This window comes from Astatotilapia calliptera, chromosome 13 (genome assembly GCF_964374335.1).
Source record: "Astatotilapia calliptera chromosome 13, fAstCal68.1, whole genome shotgun sequence".
Taxonomy (NCBI): domain Eukaryota; kingdom Metazoa; phylum Chordata; class Actinopteri; order Cichliformes; family Cichlidae; genus Astatotilapia; species Astatotilapia calliptera.
Genome location: NC_137434.1, coordinates 29,622,633 through 29,638,761, shown reverse-complemented (window position 1 = coordinate 29,638,761; position 16,129 = coordinate 29,622,633). Strand labels below are relative to the sequence as shown.

Below are 16,129 nucleotides of genomic sequence, written 5' to 3'. Positions count from 1 at the left end.
TGTAATAGTGTACTTCCTGGCTGACAATTCTCCCAAGTGGCAGACCAACAGCTTGCCAGCAAGGCATTCATGCTAACTGATAGCAAAGGTCTCGGGCAAGCTGCTTCTACCCTGCCTGATTATTGATTTGTGCTGGGAGTGGAAATAGTCAGAAACAGGGACTACACAAAAAAGACTAACAAAAATGGATACATGGGGTTTTCTATTGTAGAACGGAGGGTTACTGAATGTAACAGGTAGTAGTAACACAGTTCTTTTACACTGTTAAAGGTATCGTTAGGCAACTTCATCAGTCAGCAGTCAGAGACAAGAGTACTGCTGCTGTCCTGTTTCTACTGGACACTCTAGAGGACTTTGTTGTTTGAGTTGGAGGACGTTGCTCTAGAGAACTGACTCATGACATTACTGGGCTTGACAAGTGTCAGTATGCCTTTATAAGTCTGGTGTGTGCTAATGATATTTTATACTATATTTTCTTTTTTGTTTTAAACGAATTTCCACAAAATGAACATAGGTATATAAGCAGTTGTCAAGAAGAAAAAGTAAACATAAATTTTACTTTTGAAACTGGTTCCATAACTTGGAGTCACTGCTTGTGATAATTGAATCAGTGAAGCTGATATTTAGATTATGTTCACACTCCCTGTTTAAAACAGATGAGAGTATTTATTCATTCAATGCCTAGGCGGTGTCTTTAATTGATAACACACAGCGTACACCATCTGATGGCTCATACACTGCGCATTTATGAAAAAACCATCTGAAAGGTGTTAAAGACAAATAAAAAAGAACCATGCATGAAGACACAGATGGTTCTGTTCCTCCAACAGATGTTGATTTATGGAGTCATTTACATCGCTCTCGACAGATCATACAAAACTGTCTATGTCTTAAACTTTAGACATAGTTTTCACTGCAGTCAAAAATATATACCATGATATGCTATACCTCTACTGAGGCTCAAAGCACCGTGGGGGAGTGAGGAGTGAAATTTCCATTTAGAAACCTAATGTTGATTGAAGTGCTGCTGTAACCACTATCTCTGCTTTCAAATGATAGAAAGAAAATGCAGACTCTTGTTCCTTTTTTAAAATCCTGTATACCTGTGTATGATTATGACTAATTGACCATTTGTGTTCCCAGTTGTCTTCCTCTTCAACATGATTCGATTCACCATCACGCTACCGTCATTCATGTCAAGTTCCTCCGCAAAGTGTTATGAAATTGCTCTGGTAAGTAAAACTGGTCATTCAGCCGCTGCCTGTTTTAGTAAAATCTAAAAATCTAGTAAAAATACAAGCTTTTGTCATAGCTGGCAGAAACTTCTGGGTTATTTCAATCAATTTGAAGTCTTCCTAATCAAAAAAGCACTTTTCAAACACACTGCAGGCATGCTCAGCAAACAATCCTTCAAACAGTAGTCAAAAGAACAAATATTTCTTCTTTGCTCCCACCTCTTTTTTTCATTCCATTCAGCTGTTCTTGTCCTGCTTACTGCCTATCTGACCATCTGTAGCCCATCAGTTCATCACTTCAACAACAAAGACACTAGAAATGTGTCCTCTCTTTTTTGGGAAAATTACATAAAATCTTAATTTCTTTATTCATCTTCAACAGACAATGAAAAACAACTGAACTATATGTTTGTATTTAAAACAAAGAGAAGAGTCACTCCTGTGAGGTCAACACACTGCAAGTACTGCAATTATTGCTGGATACGCTAAATCACTTATCCAGCTCATGTGTTGGACAGCTTGGTTTTTTATGTTTTGATCATAAAAATGTTTACAATGTTTAAAATATGTGCACATCTGGGATAGACTGATGCTTAAAATGTACAAAATACACAATAACGCAGTTTAATGAAGGACTTTTTTGTGGTCTTGGCAGTTCTTCAATAATCACGGGTTTAGTATACCAAGCTAATTGGGCTAAATCGAAAATACCCACAACGACCGACCAGTGCATGCTGGGCCTGGCTAAATTCTAAAACACCAACAGCCGACCTCCCAGCTGTGTTTTTAACAATTACCTTGTGCAAGGAACCTCTATGCAAAACCTTCCAGTTTTATTTATTAACTCAACAACCTCTCATGACTTCAAACAACTCATTCTGCTCAGTGGCTGAGAACTTTGAACACAATGAGAGAAACAAGCCAAATGGACTGGTTATAATCTGCATTCAGAGCAAAGGCAAAGAGAAGCTGATCCAAGAGGACTACATGGAGCGAAGTGCTCACAGTGCAACATCTAAATAACCTGTTTTAGCTCTCTTTCCAGAGGAGACACAAATCACCAGTGTGTTCTGTAGCAATGTAACACTTTGCACACACAATGCTGTGTGTAAAAACTGTGCCAACTCTCTGTTTGACTCCATGTTTGTGGCAGAAACTGCTGTCAAGTCTGTATTGTTGACATCTATGTGTTGTCTGACTTAGCGGACTGCTGCATGAATTCCATGAGCACACTCTGTGTTTGTTGTCGTTGTTCGTTTGGCTTTTTCTTCTTCTGCGATTAATTGTAACCAGTTTTAAAATGGTAACATTTTAAACGCACTGTTTCTAAATTAGCAGCGCATGTGTGTTTCTGTCAGGAAATATGAGCTCAACAGCTTTAATGGAGTGAATGATGCATGAGTTAACATTGTACTTGATTAATGCATTATCCAGCCACTGTAATGCTAACTGCATGACACACACAGGTTTAGAAGGAGGCAGAAAGAAGCAAATATTTTTTTAGCATTATGACAAAGTAATCCAAAGCTTTACCAAGGAGATCCTTTACATATTGTGATAAATGATTTAACCTATGTTAGCATACATAAATGAACTGATATTAGACACAAGTGGTGCAAACAAGCTTCTTTTGAAGGGTGGGTAGGGACTCCATTTGTAATAGGGTGAGGAGTTCAGTCCTTCAGTAGGAACTTGAAGTAGAGCTGCTACTACTCCACATCAAAAGGAGCCAGTTGGGTGGTTTAGGTATTTGACTGGGATGCCTCCTGGGCGCCTCCTAGGTGAGGTGTTTTGAGCATGTAAAGGAGACCCCAGGCAGAAACAGGACACGCTGGAGAGGCTGTGTGTCATGGCTGCTTTGGAAACTTCACGGTCTCTGTCTGGATAAGCTAGCAACAAGGGTGATCTGTGCTCCTCTGCTTAGACTGCCTCCCTGTGACCCAGACTTGTGCTGGTTGAGCAGCAGAAAATGTTTAACAGCTAATCAGCTAACAGAGTATCAAGTCCTAATAGCTGGCTAGTTCTTGTTTCTTTTTAACATTCAAGATGTTTTTATACAGTTTGACAGCAACAGGCTAAAAAGATGCATTAGCTAACCTGACAGTTGTAGTTTGTCTACAAAAATGACAATGCTTAGCCTCAGCAGGCTTCCAATACTTTGGCAGAAGCTCTGCTCATTATCAAGCTTGCCATGACATTGACGTTCAACACATTTCTCAAATTCAGTTTCTTGACACTGTTCTCATAGCTTGAGTATAGCTGTGGTGGTGGTAAGATATCATTATTGCACAGCATGATCCAATAAAGATAACAGCACACCTCACTTCTCTCCCACTCATTCTCGCTCTTATGGAGCAGCTGTCCAAAAAAATATCCACCAAGTCATCTTCACTGATAGCAAAGCTCTTTGAGATAAGAGCACCAGTCTGTGATGTGATGTGTCTCTTTAAAATTGCTTTGAATGGCTCCATTGCTGATGCTTTGGATTGGATTTAATAGCTTTTGTGTGGCAGGTAAACAAATTGGATGAAAATCTCAAGTTAAGATGAAAGTCAAGTTAAGCTTCTCCATGCATACATCTGTGTGAGTGTGTGTGCATGTGTGTAACTCATCAATCAGTAACAGTAGCATATGTAACAGTGCTTCTTGTTAGTGCAACTTTGATTAATATATAGTGTATAGTACATATGCTACTGTCTATGATGACACTGAATTTCCATTCATGATCCCTCATATGAAGTAAATGCACAGCAGCTGTCTCCTTCAGTCCAGCGCTTGTGTGTATCTGCATGTGAATGTTAATTAGTGTATGCACGTGTGTGTGCGTGCATTTCAATTTGTCTGTCTATGTGGAGTCTTGAGTGTTGCACAGAGGCAGCAGAGCAAAGCCACACTGCTCACTGCATTGCAGATACTTGGCCCTGTGTGGCATGGCACAGATAGATGTGTGTGAGCAGGCCTCCGTGCTCTGACTTTACAGCCAAACAAAAACAAAATGGCAGTGTGTCAAGATAGCTCTGCGGTCAACAACAGGCTAATCATGGAAATCTGATACTACCTGTTTCCTCCCGCTCTCCCTCAGTCTTTCCTCGCACGGGCTCGTACAGTCACATAAACACACACTCCAGTAGCTCATTTTAAGTGCACCTGCTCTGTGCAGATAGGCCCGCTATACCTCTGCTAATCTGTCCGTGTGTCAGTCAGCCCTGCCTGGCCAATAAAGTCCCCCCAATGCTTCATGTTCTCTGTTCAGATCGCATTCACAGGACACCTCCAGGCTTTGCCAAATAAATAGTGCTAAGTATCAGGCCTCATCCCGTCCCCTGGCCATCTGGCTCAATAACAGAGAAATTCATTACTCTCCAGGTGATAGCTTCAGCACACTCTCTCTGGATTGACTTTGTATCCCTGCAGGCTTCATTCTGACACTGGAGATTATAATCACAACCTGGCTGCTAATGTGAATGTGAATGCTGAAGCCACTGCTGTTGCTCATACCAACAGTTCATGTCTGTCTGACATTATCATCCCTACAAATTCTGCTTGCACTGCAACAAAAAGGTACCTCTCTCCCTCTGTGTCTATATGTGTGTGTGTGTGTGTGTGTGTGTGTGTGTGTGTGTGTGTGTGTATATATATATACACACACACACACACACATATACATACACACACAGTGCAGTGCTGATGAAAGTATCACCCGGTAGGGTTAGAGTGAATGGATTATATTACATCGGGAACCCTCCTAATCCCTTATCCAATCGGTTCAGCTTTAGCTTTCCACCATAAATAAATAAATGTATAAATTATACACCTGAAATTAAAACCCATGTTTACTATGTACAGGATATGATTAACTGTTCCCTTTTTGCAAACAGAGGTGAGGTCAAAGAGGAATTTGTTATAATCATCATAATATATATATATATATATATATATATATATATATATATATATATATATTAGGGGTGCAACGATACACAAAATTCACGGTTCGGTTCGGTTCGATACTTTGGTGTCACGGTTCGATATTTTTTCGATACAAAAAAATGTTCATGCCTTTTTAATTTGTCATTTATTAAAATTATAAATATATATTTTAACTCAAAAGTACAGTTTTTAAATTTAATGTTGCTGAAACGAAAAAATAAATCTGATCGAGAAATCACTCATCTTTGGAAAAGAGAGTTTATTACAGAGAAATGGCTCTTTCCAAAATAAAAGCTATACTATACGCTTCTTCTGGGCTATATTCTCAGCAGCATATTAAACATATCAGGTCCCCATAAGGAGGATCACGTGCTAACAGCTGTAGCTCGTAGTATTAATAATACTGTTATCTCTGTAAAAATAACTTGGTGGGGATTTGGGGGTGATTTTTTTTCCTGGCTTCAAATAGGATACACTTTATGGGTGTTGTAGGTCTTATCCAGCTTTACCAAAATACTTAATGTTCACACACACTTAGATTGCTTTATTCGTGTACAGTGCATCCCCCCTCTCACAAACTCAGATTTGCATAGGAGGAAGCCCCCATCCATAAAAGCATGGAAATGCTCATCAGTGATTTATGGTGCAGGTTCTGCAGGCATAGGTTACTTCTCTCTATCTGCTCTGTCCAGTTCTAAGTGACCCTTGAGCGCCGTCACAGAGTTTGCCAACTTGCTCATTTATATGTAGCAAGTTAGCAATTCAGGCTAGTGTTCCATATGGTTTCCCATGAAAACTATGAATATTATAGTTGTTGCTTTATATGTGAACAAATAAATTACAGAAATGTTTATGCATATGCATTCATGGATAGAAACATGTTTAAATCTGAAAGAATCTTATATAAATGCTTGTCTTGGGTATGGAAAAATAAAAGACCAAACATTCCCACACTATATGTACGACCCTTGCTTAAGACATAAACCTAAACAGGTGATTTAATCCCATTATCAACAGCTGCAGTGTATGCTGGCAGAACTATTTTTTATCATCTCAATCACATTTTAGAATTTGCTCTTTGTCATGTCACTTGGGAGTATACAGTGGTGTGCAAGTACCCATAATAAGACTATTTATATGCTGGCAAAGCCCACAGCTCTGCTGAATAAAGCATCCCAATAATGTTTACATTTATTTAGTAAAATCTTCACATAGATGCTGGCACTTCATACACCATTTGACAATAGCACCAGGTGGTGAAAAACATCATTTAAAACAAGCGTAATTCATGGCATATGTCAGGTAACATTAATATTTGAAACCCCATTAATACAAAATGTGTTCTGTCAGTTCCACCTCACAGGAATTTAAATTTCTCTTCATGTGCATATAATTAATGTGCATTTCATAAGGTTCTTTCTCACCTTACATATAGAATCATTTGAAGGTATTTTTCGATTTATTTGTTAATTAGATGTGATCAGCTGATGCAACCATCACCGTGTAAACTGACTTTGGTTTCATGGAAGCAGCATAGTATTCAGCAAGTATTCTGAAAATTTTCTGTCCTAATTCTACATTTCTCCACTAATCATACTGGAACAATCCTAAAAGAGTATTTAGACGTATAATATTCAACTCGTTAGAGAACTTAAAGAGTGATTCAGTAGGGCCTTTTATCAAGTTATATTTTAGAACAACAGTGTTGGAACTTCTTATTCATATTCATGGAGCATTCAAATTAACTTGACAATATGAATAGTTTACTGTTCCTTAGAGACTCTTAGTAAGGTTTTACAGAAAATCCAATTACTGATCTTCTGATGATGCCTGAGCATACACAAATGAGCTATGGGAGAACATAATTTCAGCAATATGCACATAAAGAAGGAGAGAGTACATGCAGAGAGCTAAATAACTGTAACTTAATATTTTTCACTGTACTGGCAAACATGATCCCTACGAGGTCTCTTTGAGTGAAAAACTTAATTTGTAGTTTTTGCAGTAGAGCTACATTGGAGCCAACAAATACAAACTTTATGCAGGTTGAGGCTGACAGTATGCCTTGTACTGAATAAGAGCAGCCTTACCCTGCGAATGCTTTCAGTTTAACTTCATCAATTTCAACAACAAATTTTATATTAATAAAATAATAGGTTGAACTTTGGTTACAACTGCATATTAAAGTGGTAATATTAGGATAACAAGGCAGAAACAAGAACGTAATAATGTGGTCATTTCTAAGTTATTACCACTCAGTTACTAAAGTAATAACAGTTAATAACCAAGTAACAAGAGTGGTAACAAGAGTGGTAACAGTTGAGTAATATTACACTAATGTTTATGTAACTGGATAATAAGGGTCCAAAAAACTAGAGGTAAAAATATGAAAATAAAAACATTCCCATGAAGCAAAACCAAGTAGTAATATTAGCATACCATGGTAACAATAAGCAAATCTGCTAGAAATATGAAGGCCATGTCTTTGAATTTTCACATTTTTATGGAGTTTAAATTGTAATAATATTATAATAACGAGATAATACTGGCTATTTTAGCATATTTGGTTAGTATTACTATGTTATAATGTGAAAAGGTTACCTTAGGTTCCCAACATTCCCAACTAGTTTAATGCTCTGGATTAATAAATGGAAACTTGCTAGTTTCTGTTTAATAAGCAGGAACTAGAGCTGCAAAATGCAAAACTAGTATATAAATTTCAGTGTAATATTACTTTACTGTAACCACTGTTGTTACCATAATATTACTGGATATTAACATTATTAAGTGTAATTACATTCTTAGTTCTGCTTTGTTACCCTACTATTACAACTTTATTAGCAAACTGTAATAGAAAGTGCTACCAAACGATACTTATATTTTCCTAACTTCTACAACTTGTATGTTCAATTTTTTCCTTTAGTCTAGCGTGTCCTCTAAGTGATAATAGCAGTCATTTGTCCTCCCATCTGATACAATCCATGTAAGCATGCCTATAATGACATAAGGATGATTGTACTTCAAGATGTGATAAAAATCACAGGGAGTACCCAACGTTTGACTTGGAAAAAGGAGTTTGTCTGTTCCGGCGGTATTTTTACACATCGCTTTCTTTTTGCATCAAAAGATCATGTATTGGATTAAAACCCAAAAATGGAATTTGCAGTGTTAAAAATGTCCATTAGAATGTTACATTTTCTAAGAAAGAACTGAGCTGAGTTTTTCTTTATCTGAAAAGCAATGCCAGTGCATGCAGCTATTCTCACAGCTTCTACATGTCACTTGCTTTAAAATGTAACTTTAGATCCTAAAAAGGTCTATTAATGGAAGCCTTGTCTCAGAAGGGTTTAGATATAGATATGATTTTTATTGAATTTTTCCATCTATATGAGGTTTTTCTCACAGTCATCATGGATAACTTGTCAACACACAGAATAAAGTGTTACCAGTGACATGCCATCAAACATTAATTAACAGGGACTAACAATGATAACTTGACATGAAACGATATCGCAGAGAGTGCAAAAATGCAACATTTAAAGAGAAAAAGACTGTTAAACAGGACACGATTCATGTCTTCTACGTGTACACACACACAAACTGACACACACACAGATGGTATGATCAGTTTGTTAGCCCCCACCACTACCCTTACATGGAATGCAGAGTGAGTTTCCTTAATTAAGTTGAGAAGAAGCTATTACTTTTGGGACAGACTCAATTGTCCTCGCTCTGTGGCACCAGTGGCTGTGGGCTTCTAATCACATCATACAAAAAGAGAGAGGGAGATAGAGAGAGAAAGCGTGACTGCTTGTCTGCCAACAATTAACCCTTCATCTAAGACTTCCTACTGTTAATATGGTCTTTGAGGAGAGCGACTTTCAGTTTAATTCAGTTGGAAAAGAGTCTTTAAAATATTCACAAGATCACATGCTGCACTAGAGAGGTAGATTATTTAAGGATCATTTCCTTTATGGCCTTAAAGCTGTATATTTTTTGCCTATTATTATTATATTATTAACTTTTGTGCAGAAAGAAAGTCATGCAACAAGTAAAAACATAAGTGTTCCTTTGAGGTTTGTATTTCTGACCATAAAATTAATGTTACTGTAATCGCTTTCTGGCTCAGTTTTCTTCTCCACCATCTCATGGAAAACTTGTATTTAATGTTTCAATTCCTGCAACAGAGTGGTTTACCTTTTTTTCTGGCAGATGTTGATGCCAGCTGCCTGTTGTTGCTGCTTCCGGTCCGGGGACCTCATGTAACCCTCAGCATAGCTCATCCAACCTTTAATCTAATCAGTCAGAATAAGTGCAAACACCTGTGTAGGTTGGTAAGCTGGCACAACATAATGATTAATCAAGTCTCGTTAGGCTCTTTGGGATAGTGCTGACCTGACGGGAAATATTAGCTTTGCTATCACTGACTGAACTTTAGCCAGAAGTGTTAACAAACTTGACATTTTCAGTCCACAGACAAGAGACCAAAATAAAATTTTGCACCATGTGATGGAGTGTTGATGTAAGGAATGAAGAGAATTCAACAGTGAGGGCAATGCTGCGGCATGATAATGAACTGAAATCACAGAAACTCAGGAAGGTATCAAAAGCAAACAAGTTGCTACAGCTATGATGGTGTTTTCCAACTAAATATGCAATAAAATGCTGTTCTTAGAAATGTGCAATTAAAAACATAATCTACCAGAAATTACATTTTGAAAACAAATCAAGCACTTGAGCACAGAGCGTTTCAGAAAAACCCAATGTGGCAATTATAACAACTGTATGGAAACAGAGAATAACAAATTGCCCATGTCTTTGAAAAGGTTTTCATTTGTTGCTTAGCAACTAACTGAACACATGACCGACATTTCCCCTGTACATTTGGTGAATGCCACCAAATCTTTGAACACTGATGCTCCCCATAGGACATGGGGACTCCATTGTGTGTTGCTTACTGCAGACTGGGGTCACTGGGAGGCTGTATAGGTTTATTAAGTATTAGTCTTAAAGCAGAGTGTTGCAGTCCCCTGATGGCTTTCTGTTCTTCTGCAATTGCAATAATGTATTTGCTGTAGTGACAAAAACCACACTACCAGCTTTAACCCCACTGGAAGAAGAAATGCACCATTCTGTGTTTCTTTTCCTTCTTTTTCCCTTGTTTGTTTATGCCACATCTGCATGAATATTAACTTGATTTGGACTCAATCAACAGTAAATAAACACTATTTATAACATCTGTTAACCATGACTGCAGTTTGCTCCCGGGTTGGCCACAGCACAATGCAAGGCAAGTGGAAAAACCAACATGACAGTGAGTTAATCTGTTTTCCATGGAGTCCAAATTCTACAAAACACACCACAAGTCTCAAACATGGAAGCATAACATATGTAGCCTGAGGTCATGACAAAAGATAGCTAAACACACTGAACTAAATATCTATTATTTTCTCAAAGGCACGTCACCTGCTGAAATCTCAATCATATGTCAGAGAAGAGCAACAGAAAGTTAATCTCACACTTTAGGTTTTTATTTTATTTCTTCTTTTGTGCAACTCTGTCCTGTCTCTCTCTCTTTTGTTCTGTGTTTAATCTCTATCTTGCTGGTTCATGTATTTTTTCCATGAATGTCCCTCTCTGAGGACAGAATTGTGAATCAAAACAATAGGTGAGCATTTACTAGCAGCTTTAGTGTATTAAGCTATACACTAAATTACATGACAAGCATAGTAACAACGTGGTACAGAAGTCCAAGCTGCTGCATGAGCATGTAAAACAAGCAGGGACATTTGGTTTCATACTTTGACATGTGATGGTTCCATAACAGAAGGACCAGTCCAAATGTCTGACTTCTATAATAGAAATGAAATGCAGTGGGTGAGTGCTTTCTTTGAAGTGTAATGGATTAAGGAATGTTGAGAAAGTAATACAGCAGACAGACAGAAACCAAATCCACCTTGAATTTAAATAGATATCATCCTTTATAACTTCAAAGATGTTTTTTTTCCTTTACCCAAAAAGAAGTGAATTAACCAGAAACAGTTGCCACAACTTTTTTTTTTTTGACAAATCATCTATCAGTTTGTCAAATATACATTATATCCCACAGAGTCCATAGGAGACACATTAAGGCATCTGGACAAATGATGCTTGCACCAGATGTGATACAAAAGTCATCAGCTGGGCTTCACATCAGTTACTGCATGTTTTGAGTGGTCCAGATGTCTCAGCACACTTGGCATCTGGCCCAGGTAGAGGAGGAATCAAATTCACCCTGAGATAATGGCATCAGTTAGGACCAACTGTGGCCCACAGAAAGCTGTAGATGTGGAACTTTACAAATCAGATATATGACATATATTTATTACTTCAAGTAATTTTGTGTACCAAGATAAAGTCAGGCATATAGAACACAGTACAGTGACATCTATGTCATATATAGATAAATAAAGTATTTTTTGGGTAAACGTTTAAATATTATCAGTGTTACGAGGAAAATAAACAGACTTTGCACAGTATTAGCAGTAGCTTTAAATGCACAGCAGCAGCTAATCAGTTCAAAAATATGTTTACTAAACACAAAACAATTCATAATGCTTTATAGTTTACCTAAGGAAATACCTTATACATTTATAGTTTTACTGAATAAAAAATTTCAGGCTATTATATTTATTAATGGGTTGGTTTTTTTTTTACTGTATTATGCTGAAAAGTGAAAGGAAGAGTATGGAAATGCATATATGCAAAGGAAGAACATATTGATTGGTATAAACAAGCAAAAAATTAAAAAAAATAAAACAAGAAAAACCTGTGTGGCCCAGACAGAAAATGACACGCTCTATAATCTTGGGCAGTTCAGTGTAGATCAGCTCAGCCAAAACCCATTTTAGTTTCTGGATGTATTTTCCATTTTCTAAATGCACTACTAGCTTTCAGAGTGCAGGACAGATGCATTATCTTAATATGGGCTATAAAATTCAATGAAGCAATGACTTGGTACAGCAATCGCTCACTGTGGTCGGACAACAGACAGATGTCATTTTAAGTACCCTGTACAGGAAGTAGGTCATACTGTGGTGGGATATTGCTTTGTTTTATACAGCTTTTTCAAATTGTTGTTAATGAGGTATGCCAGTTTGGGGAATTGCTGAGCCGTGTCATCATCCAAACTGTTACTCAGTGGTTAAGCATGAAAAAGCTCAAGATGTGAGTGGCTGCATAATAAAGGTATTATTGTATTAAATTGTATTAAAATCTGCTAATTAATCTTGATCTTTTGAATGTTTCACAACAGAAATCAGACTAAAACAAACAGATAAACACCTGGAAACGTGCAAAATTTTGTGGTCAAGAACACAATACAGTGACCAATGATGATATGTTGTATAAGCTGACAAGTCAAGACTCTGTCCTCTTTTCTACCCAAGTTTTACTTTGATGATAGGCTCTTGATTTCTTAGTGTTTGTCACACCGACCCATTTTCATTCGGGGAGCATCAAGAACTGCCATTTTGTCAAAGCTGCTGGCATCTCTGAGACACCGAAGGGCACAAGGTGTCCTTGACAGTGAAACACAGCAACAGACAGTTTCCACTTTAAAATAACGATGAAGTCAATGTCAGGAGTCTGTTTTGGTGAATCAGAGTACATTTGGATCATCATTGTGGGTTTTTTTAAGCTTTCTTTTCGGCTTTTTTGCTGTTTAGTTTTGAGTTGACTTGAGTTTTACTTGGAATAAAAGTACTTGGTTATGGTTTGAGCATTTTGATATGGATTACAATACCTCGTTTCTTTACATTAATGCTGCACAAATTTAAAAAAAAAAAAAAAAAAACGTTAAAAATTCCTCCAAAAAAGCTGCGCCAAAAGGTGCCCAGAGGGTTGTGACAGCTCTTCTACCTTGGCCGAGCCTGCTGAATTCTTTCACCTATTGTTTTTCTGTATTGCCTTGCAGGTTCCTGGTAAGTAGAGTTAATCAGTGCAACTGGGAGCACCTAGCCAGTCTGCCTGGAGCATTTAAAAGTTGGTAGCATCAGCTTTAACTCCTCCATTCAACCCAGTACGATGCCATCTGTTTGGCTTGCTTCAGTCTTGTTATTTTAGGTTTTCCAACACTGAGGATTGTGTCAGTTTTTCTCATTTCACCTGCCTATTTGTAAACAATTAATTCCCTTCTCCTTTCTGTGTAATTTCCAAGTCTCCAAATACAGTGAATGCAGTCCCCACAGAATCCTGAGCTCCCTCTTTTATGACCACAACTATTGTGAAACACAAAACAACCAAATAATCACTCCAAGTGCACACAAATATCCAAACTTCCTGTCTTGCACATCCTTTGCTTCTTCTTCTCTCTCTGCTTTTTTACTGACTCTATACACACACTAAGAAACACACACCTTGTCTTTGATCCTAGCCAGCAAAGGGAGGCACCAGGTGGAGGAGATCCATCACAGTGACAGAGGCGGCGTGCTGAAGCGGTAGCAGAACAGTCATGTGTGGCTGTGTCTTTGCCTTTTGAAACAACCTTGTCAGTCATTCATACAGGAGACACACAAGCCCTGTGAGGCACTGTGTGATTTTATTCACATGCATTTTTTAAATCTTTTGTTAAAACACATCAGTGCTTCAGAAAATGGACCAAAGGAAATTTATTCCTTTGGCAGCCTTGTATAACAGAAAGCATACATGCTTTGCTGTTATAAACCCTACTATCCGTCAAGAGGTGCCTTATTTTGCATTAAATGATACACTAGTAAGTAGTTTTTCTCTACCCTTAAGCTGTGACCATAAACAGGGCTCATGCTGACAAATCTGATATGTGACACATAATTTCACCTTTATTGTCACGCTCTCATTCTATGCAAACATTTCTCCCATCTTAACAGGAACCTTTAAAGCTCCTTATGATCACCAAACTGATTATGTTAAGCAGCTTTTTTTTCTTCAACCAGGGTAGAATCTGAACATTGAGCTTTTTTCACATTTCAAGACCAACATTCGTCCATAAACGTTGCTAAGAAAAGTAGCCACTTACCAGAAATTATACATCAGTAGGTACTTTTTGATTTGTTGCACAGCAGTCAATCCCGACTTGGTATTGAATCCCAAGCTCCACAGCTGGGGACATTTTTTAACTGTTTGTGGTTTATTGTATCAGTAATGTGATCATAGATCTTTTTATTTATTATTTTATTATTTTTTATTCATCTGAATAAGAATAACCCCTAGAAGAGTTTACTGCAAGATTTAAATATAATAGCAAACCAACAGTAATATTAGCAAGCAACATTTCTACTATAAGCATTAATAGTTGTATAATTATCATTTAAAGTAAAAGTATAACTGTAAATCCAGAGACATCATCTCTTCAGTGTGTCCTGGTTCTGCATGGAGTTCCAGAAGTATCCTGGTCCAATTCCAAAACCACCTCAGCTGTGTCATTTCAAAACTGAGAAGTACCAGCTGTACTCTGAGGCCCTCCTGAATGAGCTCCTCGCCCCATCTCTAAGGCTGTGCACAGACACCCTTCACAGGTGATCTTATTCTTTCAGTCATGACACAGAGCTCCGGACCACAGGGAAGGTTAGGAAGTCTGATCAGCTGTCAGACCAAGTCCTCTGTCACTGCCTCTCTCCTCTCACTTGTGAATGAATACCATGATACTTAAAGGCAGTTAGCAACTAATTCCAAACCCAGAACAATGAATATGAAATGCGTTTTTAATAAGGTTACTCCACCCTTTTCAAACTGACTGCCATGGCCTCAGCCTTGGAGGGCCTAATTCTCGCCCCAGCCACTTTACACTCAGCTGCAAATCACCACATTGCAAGGTGAAGGTCATGACTCAATGAAGCCAAGTGAACCACAGCATCTGTCAAAAACAGAGACAAGATCCTGAGGCAGTTGAACCCAACAACTCAACCAAGAAATTCTATCCATAGACAATATCAACATAATGAGTGACAAACAGCAGCTCTGGCTGAGGTCAACACCCACCCAAACAACTGGGATTTGTTGCTGGCAACATAATCGAACTCCCATTATACTAGTACGAGGACTGACAAAATATATAAACAACGAAATAAAAACTACAGACAGTCATAGCACATAATTACCCTTACGCTTTCATAAGGGGATGCTAGCGTTTGATCGGATCAGAGAGTTGTTACCTTCCTGTTTTTAGCCAAGCTTTGGAATGTCACATCAGCTTTTGATGGTCTTCACTCCTAGGATGGTCATTGCTGTTTGGATTGAGGTTTGTAATGTTGCAGCATCAGGTTTCCTTTTTATGTGTGGTATAAATAAGACATTTATCTGTAGCTCTGACATCAAAGCCAGTCTTTTAATAATTACTCATATAGATGATAACGAAGTTTTTCTTCTTTCAAATGAAAAGGCCCCTATTTCCCTTGATACTGTGATAGACTTAATTTAGGACTAATGACAATCAATAACTGACTAAATAGCATAATTTATTAAAACTTCACAGTAGAATTGACTATTTTTAATTACGATCCCACGGAAAACCAAGAAAATCTGTATTTTAAAAAGTAATTAAACAGAAAAGGAAATTGATTGATTGGCAAACTAATAAAAAAGTGGAACTATCTAAAAAAATGAAGCACCTATTAGATATGGAAATATCTATATATATCTCTAGGTTCTGCACAAACCCAGTCAGTGAGATGAAAAAGTAAAAAAGTAAAAAAAGTACCAGAATTTAAAGTTTACAATAGGGAAAGTATGTATTATCATTATTACATGTCCATGCTTCACTGCCACCCCCCCACCCCACCCCCGCACCCAAATTGCTAGGTGCCCACAAGATATTAACCAAGTCATTGTTGGTAATTCATAGTTATCTACTGAGCATTCATTCACATGCACTCTTTATACCAGCATAAGGGGAAAGGTGATATGGAGTAGACCAGGGGGGCTATCCTACAGTGGACCAGCAGGCCGTT

The 16,129-nt window shown here is 37.7% G+C and overlaps 1 protein-coding gene and 1 long non-coding RNA gene across 2 annotated transcripts in view; one reads left to right on the top strand and one right to left on the bottom strand.

Moving 5' to 3' along the window:
* The window catches only part of nrg3a (neuregulin 3a), a 356,235-nt gene that overhangs the window by 157,816 nt on the left and 182,290 nt on the right, over window positions 1-16,129 (bottom strand). The gene's annotated exons all lie outside the window — the stretch shown is intronic.
* LOC145419675 (uncharacterized) overlaps window positions 1,130-16,129 on the top strand; it is a 33,445-nt gene continuing 18,445 nt past the window's right edge. The window contains exon 1 of the long non-coding RNA XR_013900987.1: window positions 1,130-1,232. This is a non-coding gene — a long non-coding RNA (uncharacterized LOC145419675). The remainder of the gene's footprint in view (window positions 1,233-16,129) is intronic.